Source organism: Balaenoptera borealis (assembly GCF_965194805.1).
Source record: "Balaenoptera borealis genome assembly, chromosome: 6".
Classification (NCBI taxonomy): Eukaryota; Metazoa; Chordata; class Mammalia; order Artiodactyla; family Balaenopteridae; genus Balaenoptera; species Balaenoptera borealis.
In genome coordinates this window covers 82424690-82440130 of record NC_138863.1, presented here as the reverse complement: position 1 = coordinate 82440130, position 15441 = coordinate 82424690, and the positions used below count along the sequence as shown (strand labels likewise).

The 15441-nt window shown below is 37.5% G+C and overlaps 2 protein-coding genes across 29 annotated transcripts in view; one reads left to right on the top strand and one right to left on the bottom strand.

Moving 5' to 3' along the window:
* The window catches only part of ORC4 (origin recognition complex subunit 4), a 105221-nt gene extending 91248 nt beyond the window's left edge, over positions 1-13973 (bottom strand). For 2 of the 4 annotated variants that reach the window (XM_082397244.1, XM_082397245.1), the window contains exon 1: positions 12993-13146. The gene's annotated coding sequence lies outside the window, so the exon portion shown is untranslated. Of the gene's footprint in view, positions 1-12992; positions 13147-13845 lie in introns of those variants that run through there. The other 2 variants (XM_082397247.1, XM_082397246.1) reach the window with 2 other exon arrangements.
* Positions 13337-15441, top strand: part of MBD5 (methyl-CpG binding domain protein 5) — a 412237-nt gene continuing 410132 nt past the window's right edge. For 15 of the 25 annotated variants that reach the window (XM_082397221.1, XM_082397218.1, XM_082397224.1 and 12 more), the window contains exon 1: positions 13932-14062. The gene's annotated coding sequence lies outside the window, so the exon portion shown is untranslated. Of the gene's footprint in view, positions 13438-13926; positions 14063-15441 lie in introns of those variants that run through there. The other 10 variants (XM_082397219.1, XM_082397215.1, XM_082397223.1 and 7 more) reach the window with 5 other exon arrangements.

The window sequence follows — 15441 nt, the reverse complement described above, 5'->3', positions numbered from 1 at the left end:
CATACAAGGGAACTCCCATAAGGTTAACAGCTGATTTCTCAGCAGAAACTCTGCAAGCCAGAAGGGAGTGGCATGACATATTTAAAGTGATGAAAGGGAAGAACCTACAACCAAGATTACTCTACCCGGCAAGGATCTCATTTAGATTTGATGGAGAAATCAAAAGCTTTACAGACAAGCAAAAGCTAAGAGAATTCAGCACCACCAAACCAGCTCTACAACAAATGCTAAAGGAACTTCTCTAGGTGGGAAACACAAGAGAAGAAAAGGACCTACAAAAACAAACCCAAAACAATTAAGAAAATGGTCATAGGAACATACATATCGATTATTACCTTAAACGTGAATGGATTAAATGCCCCAACCAAAAGACATAGACTGGCTGAATGGATACAAAAACAAGACCCATATATATGCTGTCTACAAGAGACCCACTTTAGACCTAGGGACACATACAGACTGAAAGTGAGGGGATGGAAAAAGATATTCCATGCAAATGGAAATCAAAAGAAAGCTGGAGTAGCTATACTCATATAAGATAAAATAGACTTTAAAATAAAGAATGTTACAAGAGACAAGGAAGGACACTACATAATGATCCAGGGATCAATCCAAGAAGAAGATATAACAATTATAAATATATATGCACCCAACATAGGAGCACCTCAATACATAAGGCAACTGCTAACAGCTATAAAAGAGGAAATCGACAGTAACACAATAATAGTGGGGGACTTTAACACCTCACTTACACCAATGGACAGATCATCCAAAATGAAAATAAATAAGGAAACAGAAGCTTTAAATGACACAATAGACCAGATAGATTTAATTGATATATATCGGACATTCCATCCAAAAACAGCAGATTACACGTTCTTCTCAAGTGCGCACGGAACATTCTCCAAGATAGATCACATCTTGGGTCACAAATCAAGCCTCAGTAAATTTAAGAAAATTGAAATCATATCAAGCATCTTTTCTGACCACAACGCTATGAGATTAGAAATGAATTACAGGGGGAAAAACGTAAAAAGGACAAACACATGGAGGCTAAACAATACGTTACTAAATAACCAAGAGATCACTGAAGAAATCAAAGAGGAAATCAAAAAATACCTAGACACAAATGACAATGAAAACACGACGACCCAAAACCTATGGGATGCAGCAAAAGCAGTTCTAAGAGGGAAGTTTATAGCTATACAAGCCTACCTAAAGAAACAAGAAAAAACTCAAGTAAACAATCTAACCTTACACCTAAAGAAACTAGAGAAAGAAGAACAAACAAAACCCAAAGTTAGCAGAAGGAAAGAAATCATAAAGATCAGAGCAGAAATAAATGAAATAGAAACAAAGAAAACAATAGCAAAGATCAATAAAACTAAAAGTTGGTTCTTTGAGAAGATAAACAAAATTGATAAGCCATTAGCCAGACTCATCAAGAAAAAGAGGGAGAGGACTCAAATCAATAAAATCAGAAATGAAAAAGGAGAAGTTACAACAGACACTGCAGAAATACAAAGCATCCTAAGAGACTACTACAAGCAACTTTATGCCAATAAAATGGACAACTTGGAAGAAATGGACAAATTCTTAGAAAGGTATAACCTTCCAAGACTGAACCAGGAAGAAACAGAAAATATGAACAGACCAATCACAAGTAATGAAATTGAAACTGTGATTAAAAATCTTCCAACAAACAAAAGTCCAGGACCAGATGGCTTCACAGGTGAATTCTATCAAACATTTAGAGAAGAGCTAACACCCATCCTTCTCAAACTCTTCCAAAAAATTGCAGAGGAAGGAACACTCCCAAACTCATTCTATGAGGCCACCATCACCCTGATACCAAAACCAGACAAAGACACTACAAAAAAAGAAAATTACAGACCAATATCACTGATGAATATAGATGCAAAAATCCTCAACAAAATACTAGCAAACAGAATCCAACAACACATTAAAAGGATCATACACCACGATCAAGTGGGATTTATCCCAGGGATGCAAGGATTCTTCAATATACGCAAATCAATCAATGTGATACACCATATTAACAAATTGAAAAATAAAAACCATATGATCATCTCAATAGATGCAGAAAAAGCTTTTGACAAAATTCAACACCCATTTCTGATAAAAACTCTCCAGAAAGTGGGCATAGAGGGAACCTACCTCAACATAATAAAGGCCATATATGACAAACCCACAGCAAACATCATTCTCAATGGTGAAAAACTGAAAGCATTTCCTCTAAGATCAGGAACGAGACAAGGATGTCCACTCTCACCACTATTATTCAACATAGTTTTGGAAGTCCTATAGCCACGGCAATCAGAGAAGAAAAAGAAATAAAAGGAATACAAATTGGAAAAGAAGAAGTAAAACTGTCACTGTTTGCGGATGACATGATACTATACATAGAGAATCCTAAAACTGCCACCAGAAAACTGCTAGAGCTAATTAATGAATATGGTAAAGTTGCAGGATACAAAATTAATGCACAGAAATCTCTTGCATTCCTATACACTAATGATGAAAAATCTGAAAGAGAAATTATGGAAACACTCCCATTTACCATTGCAACAAAAAGAATAAAATACCTAGGAATAAACCTACCTAGGGAGACAAAAGACCTGTATGCAGAAAACTATAAGACACTGATGAAAGAAATTAAAGATGATACCAACAGATGGAGAGATATACCATGTTCTTGGATTGGAAGAATCAACATTGTGAAAATGAGTATACTACCCAAAGCAATCTACAGATTCAATGCAATCCCTATCAAATTACCAATGGCATTTTTTATGGAGCTAGAACAAATCATCTTAAAATTTGTATGGAGACACAAAAGACCCCGAATAGGCAAAGCAGTCTTGAGGCAAAAAAATGGAGCTGGAGGAATCAGACTCCCTGACTTCAGACTATACTACAAAGCTACAGTAATCAGGACAATATGGTACTGGCACAAAAACAGAAACATAGATCAATGGAACAAGATAGAAAGCCCAGAGATTAACCCACGCACCTATGGTCAACTAATCTATGACAAAGGAGGCAAAGATATACAATGGAGAAAAGACAGTCTCTTCAATAAGTGGTGCTGGGAAAACTGGACAGCTACATGTAAAAGAATGAAATTAGAATACTCCCTAACACCATACACAAAAATAAACTCAAAATGGATTAGAGACCTAAATATAAGACTGGACACTATAAAACTCTTAGAGGAAAACATAGGAAGAACACTCTTTGACATAAATCACAGCAAGATCTTTTTTGATCCACCTCCTAGAGTAATGGAAATAAAAACAAAAATAAACAAGTGGGACCTAATGAAACTTCAAAGCTTTTGCACAGCAAAGGAAACCATAAACAAGACCAAAAGACAACCCTCAGAATGGGAGAAAATATTTGCAAATGAATCAATGGACAAAGGATTAATCTCCAAAATATATAAACAGCTCATTCAGCTCAATATCAAAGAAACAAACACCCCAATCCAAAAATGGGCAGAAGACCTAAATAGACATTTCTCCAAAGAAGACATAGAGACGGCCACGAAGCACATGAAAAGATGCTCAACATCACTAATTATTAGAGAAATGCAAATCAAAACTACAATGAGGTATCACCTCACTCCTGTTAGAATGGGCATCATCAGAAAATCTACAAACAACAAATGCTGGAGAGGGTGTGGTGAAAAGGGAACCCTCTTGCACTGTTGGTGGGAATGTAAATTGATACAGCCACTATGGAGAACAATATGGAGGTTCCTTAAAAAACTAAAAATAGAATTACCATATGACCCAGCAATCCCACTACTGGGCATATACCCAGAGAAAACCGTAATTCAAAAAGACACATGCACCCGAATGTTCATTGCAGCACTATTTACAATAGCCAGGTCATGGAAGCAACCTAAATGCCCATCAACAGACGAATGGATAAAGAAGATGTGGTACATATATACAATGGAATATTACTCAGCCATAAAAAGGAACGAAATTGAGTCATTTGTTGAGACGTGGATGGATCTAGAGACTGTCATACAGAGTGAAGTAAGTCAGAAAGAGAAAAACAAATATCGTATATTAATGCATGTATGCGGAACCTAGAAAAATGGTACAGATGAGCCAGTTTGCAGGGCAGAAGTTGAGACACAGATGTAGAGAATGGACATATGGACACCAAGGGGGGAAAACTGCGGTGGGGTGGGGATGGTGGTGTGCTGAATTGGGTGATTGGGATTGACATGTATACACTGATGTGTATAAAACTGATGCCTAATAAGAACCTGCAGTATAAAAAAACAAACAAAACAACTAATACTAAACTTTCATTGGGTTATTTGTATGGAAATATGTTAATATAAATGTTTCAGACATTACATGAAATTTCTAAAAATCTTATATTTGTATTTGTATGGAAATATGTATGGAAATACGTTAATATAAATGTTTCAGACATTACATGAAATTTCTAAAAATCATATTTGTATTTGTATGGAAATATGTATGGAAATATGTTAATATAAATGTTTCAGACATTACATGAAATTTCTAAAAATCTTATATTTGTACGTGTATGGAAATATGTATGGAAATATGTTAATATAAATGTTTCAGACATTAAAAAAAAAAAGAAAAAAGAAAGGTGAGGTGGGGTGATACACAAAACAAGGGTTTCAAATTAGCTCAGATACCATTCCATAAACCCAATATGTAATAGACAAGACCTACTCCTTGCTCAGAGAACTGGACTCAACACGCCCTATTCACCGCACAAGAATATATCTGACTAGTAATAATCTTAAAACCTATGTATTGATATCTCTCTGTTAGTGTGTCAAGTGGGTGTAAAGCAGCATAAACACAGCAGTGAAAAGCAGCTAAACCCCATTATAAAAATAAATTACTTTGAAAAAAAAAAAAAAAAAAAGAAAGAGAGAGGGAGAGAGAGGGAGGGAGGGAGGGAGGGAGAGCGAGAGAGCGAGAGAGCGAGAGCGAGAGAGGGAGAGAGATTAGTATTACCAATGTCAATTGCTTTCCTATGCCAGTAACGAACAACTGGAATTCGGAATTAAAAATATAATACCATTTACATTAGTATCAAAAAAAACAAAAGCCCCACAAAAAATGTATTATAAATCTAGCAAAATATGTATAAGATCTATATGAGGTAACTATAAAACTATGATGAAAGAAATCAGAGGATCTAAATAAATGGAGAGACATTCCATGTATATGGATAGGAAGACTCAATAGTGTACAGATGTCAGTTCTTCCAATCCTGACTTACAGATTCAATGCAATCCCAATCAAAATTATAGTAAGTTATTTTAAGGATATAATAAGCTGATTTTAAAGTTTACATGAAAAGGCAGAAGACACAGAACAGCCAATACAATACTGAACAGGAACAAAGCTGGAGGTCAGAAACTACCCCACTTCAAGACTTACTATTAATATAACAGATAATAATACAGTGTGGTAATGGGGAAAGAACAGAAAAACAAATCAATGGAACAGAATAGAGAGCTCAGATATAGACCCACATAAATACAGTCAACTAATTTGTGACAAAGAAGCAAAAGCAATTCAAAAGAGAAGGAAGTCTTTCTCCGCTTCTCAACAAATGGTGTGGAACAACTAGACATCTGCAGGCAAAAAAATGAGTTGACATACACCTTATACTTTTCACGCAAAATGGATCAGAGACCTATACGTAAAACACAAAACTATAAGACTTCTAAAAAGGAACATAGGAAAAATGTAGGTGCCCTTGGGTTTGGCAATGAATTTTTGGATACAACACCAAAAAGTATGAACCATGAAAGAAAATGTGATAAAATGGACTTTATTTAAAGTAAAATTTTCTGTTCTGCAAAAGACACCATTAAGAGAATGAAGACAAGCCACAGACTGAGAAAAAATATTTGCAAAACACATATCTGATAAAAGATTGGTATCCAAAATATACAAAGAACTCTTAAAACTCAACTATAAAAAAATAAGCAATCCAGGTTAAAAATTTACAAAAGATCTGGACACACAACTCAACAAATAAGACATACAGATTGCAAATGAGCATAAGAAAAGATGTTCAATATCATGTATCACTAGGGAATTACACATTAAAACAACAATCTATAACCGTTAGAATGGCTAAATCCAAAACAATGACAAGACCAATGCTGATGAGGACATGGAGCAATTAGAACTCTGATTTTTTGCTGACTGGAGTGCAAAATGGTAGGTATACCCACTTTGGTAGACAGGTGGGCAGTTTCTTACAAAACTAAATGTACTCTTACACATAATCCAGCAATCATGCACCTTGGTATTTACCCAAGTGAACTGAAGACTTATGTCCACACAAAGACCTGCACCTGAATGTTTATGATAACTTCATTCATAATTGCCAAAACTTCGAAGCAACCAAGGTGCCCTCAGTAGGTATATGGATAAACAAACTGTGATACATCCATAAGATGAAATATTCAGCGCTAGAAAGAAATCAGCTATCAAGCCATGAAGAGAAATGGAGGAAACTTACAGGCATATTGCTAAGGGAAAAAGCAAATCTGAAAAGGGTACACACTGTATGATTCTAACCATATGACAATTTGGAAAAAGCAAAACTATGGAGATAATGAAAAATCAGTGGTTGCCAAGAGTTCAAGGCATGCATGGGAGCATAGAGCATAGGGGACTTTGGAGCAGTTAAACTATTCTGTATGATGCTGTCATTGTGGATATATGTCATTATACATCTGTCAAAACCCATAATGTTCAATTCAAAGACTGAACCTTAATGTAAACTATACACTTTGATTAATAATAATGCATCAATACTGGTTAATCAATTGTAACAAATGTACCACACTAAGGCAAAATGTTAATAATAAGGGAAACTAGGTTAATAGTAAGAGGAACTGGGTGAGTGTGGATATACAGCAATTCGTTGTACTATACACTCAATTTTTCTGGAATACAAACAAACCAAAAAAACCCCACATTCATTAAAAAATTTCAAAGAAAAAAAAAAAGGCACAATCAAAGGCACTATTTGTGAAAACACCAGGTAGGAAAACAAGCTTATAGAAGATTTGTGAAAATGAAATGTAAGCACAAAAGATAATCAGTTCAAGTCAGTAAGACAGAGAATCTATAAAATGAAGTAAAAAAAATAAAATGTATGGGCAAAATCTGCTTTAGCAGATTGTGACCCTACAGGAATATTTGTAAAACAATGGACGGTAATTCAAGGGGAATGTTAGCTACTTTAAAACTACTTTAAAATGAATTCATCTGTTTGTTGTTGTTTTTAAAGAAATCAGATGCTTGAAGAACATTTATATAGGGAATGAGAAAATTTTTTATATTTTATTTTCTCTTGTCAACACTGATCATGGCATTATTCAGGAATATAGCTCCCAGAGGCTGGCAGATATCTGCAATATAAAGCAAATAAGCATCATATTATTTTATACAAGTACTTAATACATTGGAAAGATGCTAGCTACATGTTATTTCTTTTAAAAGAATATAACAAAATTTTATGATGCAGCTTTGTTAATAAATGTACAGAAACATAGGTAAAAAACACTAAAATTACATATATCAACATCTTAATAGATTTATAGGTATAGGGATTATAGGTAATTTTCATTTTTTCTTATCATTTTTACACTGAATGTATATTACTTTTTGGTAACTTACAAAATAATTATCTTGTGTATTTAAATTAAATAATGTATCTTATAATTTGAGTATACAGAATAATCAGTGCTAACTGTGACAGTAAAAAACTTTTAAAATGTATGTCACATATATAAAACTTATTTCAACATAAAATTTTAAATACATTAGGCCCATGAGACATTGCATCAGAGTGGCGCTATAACACAACTGGACATGATACAAACCACCTAGCTTTTAGAGAAAATATTTTTGGTATTTACTCATCATAAAGTAAGTTGACCCAGACGTATACTGAACGAGAAATGATTGTGTTGAGAACAATATAAGTTGACATTTCTGGGTCATCTACATAAAAATATGTATATTTTTTAAATTGCAGAAAGATGAAAGCCCTAAGGAAACGTGAAAATGTGCATGTGTGCCAAAAGAAAAGCTAACACACTTAGAATTTTAATCTTGCCAAGTCTGAATTCAACCTTTCAGTCAAAATGTCATACTAAATTTCAATTCCAATATTAATCAAGGAAGCAGTATAAAATATAAAAGACTAAGATTTTGTTGTGTTTTTATTGGAGGTGAGGAGGGAGACAGAGAAGAATGTGAGATTAAGGAGAAACAAATTAGGAAAAACTAACAACCCCAACAAATGCTTGCTTGAAGATAAGCATTTAAGGCAGATTGGGACTGAAAAGGGGGAAACAAATTGAAATAAAAGGATGGGGAACAACTGTCTGTTCCATACTTAATCTACCTCCTAGTTTATAATGGTCAACTCACATTTTATTTTCCCATTAAAGCATTAGTAAAATATACAAAGCTATCCAGACTGATCAGCCAATCCTGTTCAAATAAGATGAACACATAACATCAAGGTCACTTAATAACCACTATTTTAATTTTGTCCAGAATTCATTGACAAAGCCATCTCCAAAAGACCTGCAGTGCTAAAATGGTTAAAATTAAACAGAACTCTATTCCACTCCATCAGAACACAAAGTGGGTCTATATATATATAATGAATCCCCAATTCCCTCTGTTATATATTTGCATGCCATGGCTACAAATGAAGACGGATACAGGTGTGCCCTACCAGCAGCTCAGATCCCACAAGGGCGTTGCCAAAATGATGAACAGCTCTTGGTAAAGTTCCCAACAAAACAAAGTAATATTTTCCCTCAAATTACTCAGTAATTGCATTTGTGGAAAATTTCAGTGTACGTTAAAACCCTGCAAAAATACTATGTGTTTATTTTAAAAATGGAGTACTAGGCTCAAATCATAATGTTCTTTTTTTTTTTTTTCACCCATGTAAACATCCTGGGAGACGTGGGAAAGGCACGTGCGGGCACAGAGCCGTTCTTCCTCATGCTGGACCACCCCGAGCACGGCAGGCAGTCTATCCTGGCCCCTGCCCTCTCTGGGACTGGCTGCCGTCCTTGGGACCAGAAATGCCCCACAAACACCCCGTAGGAGGCAGTCCCACCTCCACTAGAAACCGCAGAGCTAAGGTGAATAAAGGATTGTTTGAGGAACATTTTAGATTTTAACAGCAGAAACACATTCCCCAAAACAGAATTAGCAGACTATTACGTGTTCATTCCTAAACCATTCAATGCAAAAATATTTTCAATTTCTTTAAACAATTCGTGGCCAAGTTGTGGTTAAAAATAACACAACCCCACAAAGATATATTCAGATGCACGGTCCTCTGCTGATGTTTTGTGACTATAGTTTCACTACAAAGAAAGCATTTCAAACAATAGCTAAAGACTTGTCATATGGAAACAATATTTGCTTACTCCTGGCTAGGGCAGGAATATCTATCTATCTATATATATATATAAACATAAATAAATATATACATAAATATAAAAATAAATATCAAAATATATATATGGAGAGAGAGAGAGAGAGAGAATGTTGAGATTCCTGAGCTCTGCTTTCACCTGGTTCTCAGAGCACTGGAAATCAGGCTTATACCCTGGAGCAGGATTTCTCATGATAGGCAGTACTGACATTTTGAACTGGATAACTGTCTGTTGTGGGTGGCTGCCTTGTGCATCCTAGGATTCTCAACAGCACCTGAAGCATCTACCCACCTGTTTTCAGTAGGAACCCATTCTTAATAATCAAATGTGTCTCTTAGGCATTGCCAAATGTCCCCTGGGGAGATCTTATTGCCACAATTGAGAACCACTGACTTATAGGCAGAAGACTGGAAAATCCTTCTTGTTGCACTCTTAGAGAAAAAGCTTCCAAATACCTAAAGAAATTGATATCAGGGTTTTCCCCCCGAAATATGTCCCAGCCAAATCTTTCCACAGTGAGAACCATCAATAGCTAGCAAACCCTAGCTAAGTTAAGAGAGACATGAAATAGGTTTCCAATGCCCCTTATATAAATTTGAACACAGAATCAAGGATCACAACAGAGCTGAGGAAAGCCTCTAAAATGAGACTAAAATATACCAACAGAAAGAATAACTTAGAAAACACAGAGCACGCAGGGAGAAATAAACCTCAAAACAAAACTTTAAATCCATAAAGAGAAAAAAAATACCAGAATGCTTTGGAAAAAAATACAAAGATCAAAAAAAGCTATTCAAAATTAAAAATATGGTAAGAGAAACGGAAGTTTCAAGGCTTGAAAAATCAAGTAAATTTCCCAGAAAGTGAAAAGCAAAAGACTGGAAAAAGATGAAAAATGGGAGAAAAGAAATAGGTCCAGGAGTACAATATCTAATTGCAGTTACAAAACACACAGAGGCAAGGAAATTACAGAAAATGTATCAGAAACTTTCTCAGAGCTGAGGCATACAGGTTGCCAGACTGAAAGAATACATGAAATGCACAGCAAAGTAGATTTCTATAGACTCATAAGTCACCTCACGTTACTGTGACATTTCAGAACACTGGGTAAAACAAAGAGAAGACTCTCTAAGTTTCAGACAAAAAGGTTGTAGAAGCTTCCATAGGGGAGAAATAAAGTGCAGTGTTAAAAATAAGAATGGTTTCAAACTTTATATCAAACACTAAGAGTTCCTTCTCAAATCTGAAGAGAAACATTACCAATTTAGAATTCTACATCCAGTCAAACTAATAGGGTACAGTAAAGACATTTACAGGAACATAATGCCTCACAACATTTGCCTCTAAAACACCCAAAAAATTTTTGAAAAAAATGCTCAACCCCATTAATAATCAGGATCTGCAAACTAAAACAATAACCTAAAGCTACCTTCATCAGGTCGGCAAAAACAAAAAATATCAACTGTTATGAAAACTGTAGAAAAAAGGATCTATCATACATTGTTGGTGGAGTCTAAATTTATATATTCGCTTTGGAAAGTTTGGCATAATCTACACTCTACAGAAATGCATGCTATGTACATAAAATGCATGTGTTAAGAACATTCACAGAAGCATTATTTCTAAGCACTAAAAACTGGACACAATCCAAATGTCCATAATACTAGACTAGTTAAATTAATTGTGGTTTATTCATAAAAAGACTTACTACACTTACTATACTATAAACATTACTATACAACAATGAAAATACGTGAACTAAAGCTGTTAACAGGATTAAAAATTTCAACATGGGAGAAAAACTATACATAACATAATTCAATTACATATAGGTAAAAAACAGGCAAAATTAATGTATATTGTTTAGGAATGCTGACAAAGGTGGGTAAAAAATACTTGAAATAAAAGTAGGAAATCATTACCATAAAAATCCAGACAATCCCAATTAACCTTTGGGTGTGGTGAGGAGAGAGGAATGAATAAGAATGAATGGGGGGGCGGAGAGGGTGCCAGCAATGTTCTAATTCTTCACTTTGGTGGTGATTACAGTGTTCACTTTATAATTATTCATTATACTGTACATCTACGATTTGTGCATTTTTGCACATTTTGTTCACTTTATATCTATTCATTATACTGCATATCTATGATCTGTACACTTTTTTGCACATTTAGTATTTTGCCATAAAAAAGATTTAAAAATTGTTATCTAAGGCACTTTTATGGCTCTGCTATAATTTTTTTTCTGTTCTAAAGTGGCAAACATTTGGTTCCAATATAAACAAAACTTTAAGGCACAGGAGTCTAGTTTTTATTCCATTTGACAACATTACTGCACACACAGAAAGTAGTAAAAGCACTAGTCAATGATGCATAAATAGAATCCACTGTCAAAACATACAAGAAAAATAAGTAGGAACTTTAACTGAGTACCCTAAAGGAACCATTACAGAATTAAATAATACCAACACAATACACATGAGGAATTTCAGATTCTCGGTCTTAAAAGCAACTATACATGGGTCATAATCTTTCAAAGCACCTTTACAAAGGAACATAACTGAAAGACTGGAATGGTTTTAGTTATAATTATATGGACTGAATGTGAAAAAGAAACGGTGCTACTTTACTTAAAAAAAACTTTATTAATGAAAATCCATGAATCCTTTCTTAAATATTCTTAATTAACATGAAGGAAACTATTTCCAGCAAAAATAGTATGATTTAGTTGAGAAACCAAAGGCTCTAAATCCGAGGCTAATAACCAAAGACACTTAAAATACCTTTTTAAAAAATCTGTTATCTACACTACAGAAAGGGCAAACTTCGATGATGTCCCTTCTCTCTCAACCATGACACACACTATCAAGGGTTACACGATCTCACATGCCCTTCTGAGAACAGCCACAGACGCTGTGTTGCGGCAGCAAGGCAAGACACGGAGGGAAGTTCCACTGAAGAATTCCCAGCTTGCTCCCTCCCCAAAGCCTCTCCAGAATTCCAGGGAGGTCAGCCAAGTAAGGGCTGATGGTCCTCACACCCCATATAAACAATGTGCCTAATGCCAGAAGTTGTCAAAATTCACACAGCTTGTCTCTCTCCCTGGACAGGTGCCCCGCTCTGAGCTGAAGAAGCAGTCACCAGAGTCATCTGATGAGGCTCCTGAGATCCCATTCCTCTCTTACACCTGGACCATCACATTCCTCACCATCACCGGGGTGTAGTCACCACCTGCCACAGATATACTCTCATCAGGACGCCAGACGCTCGTCAAGCATTCGTCGCCGGCTGGCTCACAGGGAAGCCACGAGACGGAAGGAGCCCGCCTAGTTTCTGGCCTGCCTGGCCTAGACAAGCCTGCCCCCCTTCCCGCATTCCCAGTCTCCACACCCTTCCGTCCTCCCCTTTTCGATTCGCCTTTCGCCACTGGCGCCCACGGCTTTCGTTCTGAGGCCTGCCTACGCCATGTTACCTCTCACGGAAAAGCCTGCCCTTATCAGGGCAGAGCAGGATTCTGGAGACCGCGGGAATCCCTTCACAGGCTCCTCTCGCCGCGTTCCCTGCTCCGCTTCACCTGCTGCTGCCAACGTTACACCAAGACTCCCGGCATGCCCTGCGCAGGCACCGCCTCTCTCATCCCGCCCCCCTCCCGCACAAACACGTGACCTCCTTTCGCCTCCGTCCACGCCCACTTCCGTTTCTCCACTTTCCCTTAGCGGGGAGGAGGGGACTGGGGGTGTTAAAGAGTAGCGACTTCCTCCTACTCCCCGCCCCCGCCTCTCTACCCCACCCCCCCCGCTACAATGTCTTCCGGGTCGCGATCGCCTCGGAGCCTTCTGGGAAACCATCTCATTTCCTCCCCTCCCCCTCCTCCTGCCTTCAACCAACCAGCCTCCCGTCAGAGAGAGACATGCGCAGTGAGTGCCTCCCGTCTCTTCTACCCGAACCCCCCCTCCCCCCCCCAAGCAGAGAGACCCCAGCAGCAGCAGCAGCTGATGATGAAGAGAGAGGCAGTGGCAGAGGGGGGGCACCTTTTATTTCTATTTTTAAAGGGACAGGACACTAATTTTACCCCACTTCAACCTTGAATTGAGGGGGGTGGGGGGAAGGCGGCTGAGTTCCTTCCCCCACCCTCCAGCCCTGAGACCTGAGAGGGGGATTGAGCCTGAGAGAGAAGGAGAAGGAGTTTCTTCTTCGAAAATCCCCCATCTACGACTCCTACCCCCTCACCCCTCCACTAGCCTCCCTCCCGAGCCCCCTCCATCCTCCTCCTCTTTGGCCGTGAAAGGAGAGAAAGAGACCAAAAGCCTCTTAGCAACACAGACCCTTCTCTGCTGCTGCTGCTGCTGCTGCTGCTGCTGCTGCTACTGCTGCTGCTGCTTGGCCCTGGCTGGAGACATCTCACTACACCCGGGAGCAGCCACTTCCCCAGCTCTCCTCCTCCTTCGCCTCCTCCTCCTCCTCCACTCCCCCCCCTTTATTACCCTTTGTGTCATCCTCCACAGCTCCAGGGAAGGCACTCAAAAGTGGGGGGCAGGAAAGGTAAGTGTGTCTGTGGGGGCTTCATTGCCTTCCTCTGGCTCTGACTTTAACTCCGGGGCAACAGTAGCACCAAACCACATACGCAGTGGAGCTCCGGGGTGAGGAGGGGGTGGTGCTGGGGGGCAGTGAAGGAGGGGCTGGAGTGGGGAGGGGTGTGTGAGGTGGGTGCCCATCCTGTCAGAGTAGGAAGGGGCACTTTTTATTTTTATTTGCTGTTGTCAAAAGTGGTTTCTCTCCTCCAGCTAACATCTGATTGTGTCTTGCTCCAGTGGGGGAGAATACAAAAACAACCCCCTCCTTCCTCCAATGAGGCGCCAGGGAAAGAGACAGAAAGAGGCACACTTTCTAGATGTCACTTTAAAAAAAGCATTTGGAGAGCTTTTTTCCTTTTTCCCTAGGAAAAGCTCCACTGCATTTGTTTCTGAGTGGGAAAATGTCGGGATCTGGATTGTATCGGAACTGCTTATCCATTTGTAGACCTGAGTGTTTTACCCTTTTTGGTTCTGTGTGTGATTTGGATATTGACTTCAGTGTTGGAACAGACTTGATTGGGTTTTGCTTTCTGGGTTTAATTTTCCTTTTTTTCGTTTTGTCTGACTTGCATAGAAAATTTCAAATTTTTGGTTGATAGAGGCCTTTGGTTAGGTTTTGACTTGTATTATTGCTTTTTTTGTTAAATGTTTGTTTCATATATCAGCATATAAAGTTCAAAGCTTAAAACACTTAAAGTTTTAATACCACTGGTATTGTTTCTCCCTATATACGTTCCTGGTATTTATTTTACATAAGATGAAAATATTATCTGTTTCATAATTAATCTGGGTATCTTTCTAATCTTTGTAACTTGTCTGAACAAGTAATCCCCATTGAAAACTTTTATGTTGTTCTGGCTTCATGGAAGGCCAAACCTCTCCATCAATAGTTTGCTGGATTGGTACCACTTTAAGTTTTAACTGAATTATTTATTTACTGTTGTAAATTGAGATGAGTTTTTCATCTCTTGGGGGTACTGAACCAAACTGCTCACTATATGTGAAAGGAGACAAATTTCTAAAATATGTTTTCATGAGTCAAAGAAATCATGATGTTGTAGTTAGAATATGCATTGTAGTGAGATACTAATTGAAAGATAAATCTAAATTTAGGTTTATAGAGTAACAGTCTTGATAAAAGTATGCTTCATTTTTACTTGGTATGTTCTTAGTGAATGGTTTTCAAATTCAGTACTGTATTTGATTTCAGAAATGCTAGAAAGTATATTTCTGATGTAGGCCTTTTACTAGGGCTTACATTGGAAAGTGGTATTTTGTTTCATATGTACATTTCTTTATCCTTTCCTTAAAGATGGATGCACACATTCACACACACACATTCCCTCC